Genomic DNA, 5064 nt, shown 5'->3' with positions numbered 1-5064 from the left:
ACTCTGGAAACTCTAAAACTAAATAGAAAGAATGTAGAAATGTTAATGGTCCAATACTTTTTCAAATAAGTTCAGAAAAAAGATCTATACGGCCCTCCATTGAATGTTTTAATCACAATGTGGCCCTCGAGCAAATATTATTGGCCACCCCTGCTTTAAGGATTTCAGTGAGACATTATCCCACTGACATTCTGAGAACGTTCAAGGAACATTAAAACATGACATTAACGTCAGGACCATAAGAGGACACCCACATGAAAAAAATACTACAGTTGACTTTAGAATACTACAGTACTTACTGTAGAATTATGTAGTAAACTGTAGTATACTGTAGAATACTATACTACTACTATACTACTACTGTAGTATCCCTTGATCATGTGTAGTACTTACCATAGAATGTTGTAGTATACTGTAGAATACTATAGTATTTAACTTACAAACACTCTGCCCAGTCCCCTCCCCATATCCCAATTGGTGGCACCCATAAGTGAGAAACCTACATGCCAAGTATAGACCATATATTGTGTTCCCTACAGGTTATAGAAAAGAGCAGAAGCTCTGAACTATCCGTTCAGACCCCAGTCCCACCTACAGGTTATGGAAAATTTGCTCTTTTAGTATTTCTCCAGTAGGTTTCCTCAAGGAGAAAGCCTGCGCTTAAATGTCAAATATAATTAAACAAAAACACTATAGTAAATACTACAGTGAATACTGCAGTATAATAGAATCTGTAAAAAATACTACATTATAGTATAAACTGCGGATTTCTTTGACTACAGTTTTTATAATATAGTTAACTGTTAATACTACAGTATACTACAGTAAACACTACAGTGAATATTTCAGTAAAGTCCACAAAAATATTATACTGACTACTATAGTATTTATACTAGTATTGTATTTATACTATAGTATACTGTAGTATTTTGTGGGCGTTGATTACAGGTTCCAGTTTAGTCGCAGTATAGCATTATAATAAGGTATTTTTATGTCCATTAGGTAACATTACGAGAAGGTTACCATTTGGTTCTGATAGAAAGCTATCCATGGGACATTGAATCACCAGAAGGGGATGCTTCATGATGGTGCCAAGGGAACGTTCTTTGGGGGACCTTTTTTTGTATTTCCATGTAAGTTACCAGGACGTCACTGTGGACCATGTTAGGACCAGAGGCGAAGCCACGGAAGGGCCGGACTGGGCAGAGGCCCTGCCAGATTGAACACTGGCCCACCCAATCAGGCTGTCTTAAAATATATATACAGTATATAAAAATCAAAAATAATTGAATTTGAAATGTTGAAAAATGCAACAGTAGGATGTTGAGGAGGCTAGCATGTCAGCGGCAGCCCATGAGGAGATTAGCTACTACTACTACTTCCACAGCCCAGCTAACTCACTATCGCCATTCCCCGGCCTCATCATTATGAGTCCACATGCAGATTTGTCTGCAGCTGACGAACCACCAACACAACCAAAAATATGAGTGTTCTCCACTACAGTGATCAATGGAAAAATAGCTGTGTTTTTCATGGAAGTGGTATGGACAATTTTATTGGCTGGAATACAGTTCGACAAGGGACGCTGTTCTATGACAAATTTCCTCAAGCCCACTATGGAAGGCTAATTTATTAGAGAAAGATAAGGATTGGAAGCACCTTGGCGAGGAATGCTTCATGCAACAGGCTAGCAAACCTCACTCTTTTGCACTGGATAAATTTGAAGGCTACCGTGCAAGCCACCGCAATCAAAGCCCGGGTAATGTTTTAAATCAACTTAACCGTGAGGACATGGACTATTCATTGTAGAAAGGAATCGTGATCCGGTCAAAATGGTTCTGGAAATTGTTTTGCTATGAGCTGAACAGGACATGAAGTCCCACTACGACCTCCGCACAGCCATCAAACGGAAAAAAGGATAAAAGGATAAAAGCGTCTGCTAAATGGCGTATATTATTATTACAGTATATATTATTGCATTCTGCCCCAACAGATCCACAGATGACTCAATTTCCATTGCACTCCACACTGCCCTCGCCATCCTAGAAAAGAGGAATTCCTATGTGAGGATGCTTGCTTTTCATCGACTACAGCTCAGCATTCAACACCATAGTGCCCTCCAAGTTCGTCACCAAGCTCGGGACCCTGAGACTAAACACCTCCCTCTGCAACTGGATCCTGGACTTCCTGTCGGTCTGACCCCAGGTGGTAAGAGTAAGCAACAATACCTCTGCCAAGCTGATCCAAAAAATGTACAGAAAATAAATAAATTAGAACAATTATTTTGTCTCTCTGTGTTTAATATTTTTTTTTCAATTCGGAAGAGGCTGAATGTATCTCATAGGAGAAAGCATCCAAGCGAGCCAAAGAGTGCCCCTCTGTCTATCTACATGTAGACCATCTATCTGATGCTATCTGGTCCAAACGAGTATGACATTGTTACCACCCGTAGCATTGAACGCAAGGGAAGCCAGCGAGCATTTGGCTTCCCTTGACAATTAGCCAATAAGCGCTGACCTAAACTGAGCGAACTCAACTGTGAATGGTTCTGGCGGGAAAAAAAGTGTCAAGGGAAGCCAGCTTGGATTTGGCGTCTCTCCTATCCAAATCGCTTTGAGCGCATACGTCCTTAACAGAAACAACTTAAATTGTTGCATCTCATTTTGTTGTCCTCCGTGGCTAGCTAGCTAGCTAAAATTGTCCCTTTCCTAAATTAGCCATGGATGGAGATGGGATTTGGACTTGCGGTTTTACTTAATTGTCCATACTGGCCAATGATTATAACGGCGATTCTGATCCAACCATTAATTCATACATTGTTGTGCCCCTGGCCTGAGAGGATGGAAGATCAATATGGATCTAGAAGTTGAAGGCTAATGTTAACTAGCTAACGTTGCCCATCAATGGAAGTTAGGCTAGCGAGCAGCATTTTAGCCAGGTAGCCTAGGACAACAAAAAATAAAAGTGTGTACTGTATGACAGTGATAGACATGAAAGAGAGGAGGATGGCATTGGTGTTTCTCTACAAGTAGGGTGAGTCAACATTTTCTTCTACTTGCACACACACACACACACACACACACACACACACACACACACACACACACACACACACACACACACACACACACACACACACACACACACACACACACACACACACACACACACACACACACACACACACACACACACACACACACACACAAACCAAAATGATAACCATGTAACTGCGTAGGAAAGTGGTGGAGGTCAGGAATTTATTGAAGTTTTGGACAGCTGCAGCCCTGACATTTTTCCTAACATCAATAGACTTCTAAGGACCATCATCACCCCTCCTATGACTTCATGTACTGTTGAGAGACTCTTCTCAACTACAGGCCGTATCAAATCCTCCATCTTGCTTGCTGACTGCACGTCTCAACAATCTAGCCCTGTTGTCCTTTGAAAGGGAACTCAGTGACTTTTTGGACTATGATGAAATAATCTCCATCTTCTTGTACTGCAAAACATGAAACAGAAAGGAATACTATTAATGATTTAGACTAATGTTTTCATGCCTGCCTTGGTAGGCCAGGCCTATATATGTTTCATTCAAAGTGAGCTATTGTATCTGTAGCCGCCGTGATATTAGGCTATGTATGATACATTCATGTTTTCATGCCTGCCTTGGTAGGCCAGGTTTACGTTTGCTGATTCCAGTGAACATACCCGCCGTGGTATTATGTATAGTGATTTCCTGTTTTCATTCCTGAATGCCTATACAGTAGCGTTTGCTCATTCAAAGTGAACTATTCATTTCATACCCCCCGTACAGTTCAACATATAGGCCTAAATGTTTTGTATTGTATTATGTGTGGCTGCTTTCACATTGCAAAAAGTGTGCACATTTCGGCTTAATAAAAACACTTTCAGAGGCTTTCTATCATTCCTTGATTATTTTTTGCAATTAGCTGTTTGTGCATATTCCAATCCAGTGCCAAGCTGGTGTCTGGCCGATGCGCTGACCATGGTCCTGAATCCACCTATTGTGCCTGTACTGTAGATCACGTCTTTGAGTGGGAGTGGTCGGTCTGATCTGATGTTGATTATTTTATGAGGTTGGACTGGAACCAGCTTGACCGCTGCATTTACAATTCCATTTCACTTCCATATCATGATACTTGAAGTGAAATAGAAACGTGAATGCAGGGATCAAGTTGGTTCCACCATATTAATCATAACCACCATTAATAATGTAAATCAGTGCTCTCTGTGTGTGTGTTGTGTGTGACCAACCAGTATCTTTGATGAGGGGCCAGGAGCTGATCTACGCTGCCATGCCCATCAATGGGGTGCTGGCAAAGACCTTACCTCCAGCCTCACCTCTTGCCTGCTCATGAACGGTCGTCGATGAGAAGACCAGAATTAGGAAGGTTTAGTCTGACCTGTTCAAACTTCAAAAAACTTCATAGTATATGTTTGTTTGTCAGATATCACCTATCCTTAGTGCCATTGGTAATAGAACAGTGACTCTGTATGTGTTCACAGATGCATCTATGGAGCAAGCACTTGGAGACTTGTAAAATGATGTGATGGAGTCCTGACCGACAAACTGGCTTGATACTGACGTCTCTAAATGGAGAGAGTCCTGGCACTCGGCATAACATTTTTACTATACACAACTTTTACTTGTACTGTCTTTTTTTGTTATTGAATTGAAATGTATCAGTCAATATGGGAGGGAGAAACCCTGTGTATTCTTCACCAGGAACAGGGAACTCCTGTTGTATACGGGACACTACACAGGAAGGTACAGTATGACCACTAATTTTTACCAAGGTAGCCCCATTACCACCAGACAAAATACCGGTAGGCACAGTGTCTGTACCGGCTGGGAACGACAATGAAAAGTGCACATTGTTATATTAGCATAACACTGCTTCTATGGTATTATGTAAAGGGTTGTTTATTCTACATGGACCTGTTATTATATTTGAAAGTTATCAAAACACTTCTACATAAATTCAGCAATTCTCATATTCTCATATTCTCATTTTACTCTGTAGGCTACAGACCTATTCA

General features: G+C 40.9%; 1 non-coding gene across 1 annotated transcript; it reads left to right on the top strand.

The window, feature by feature from the left end:
• The first annotated feature begins 603 nt into the window (after positions 1 to 603).
• Positions 604 to 658, top strand: LOC139544697 (U7 small nuclear RNA). The gene has a single exon (XR_011668935.1). It is a non-coding gene; the product is annotated as a U7 small nuclear RNA (small nuclear RNA).
• The last annotated feature ends 4406 nt before the right edge of the window (positions 659 to 5064 follow it).

The sequence above is a fragment of the Salvelinus alpinus genome, chromosome 18 (genome assembly GCF_045679555.1).
Source record: "Salvelinus alpinus chromosome 18, SLU_Salpinus.1, whole genome shotgun sequence".
Taxonomy (NCBI): Eukaryota; Metazoa; Chordata; class Actinopteri; order Salmoniformes; family Salmonidae; genus Salvelinus; species Salvelinus alpinus.
This window is presented reverse-complemented; position numbering and strand designations above follow the sequence as displayed.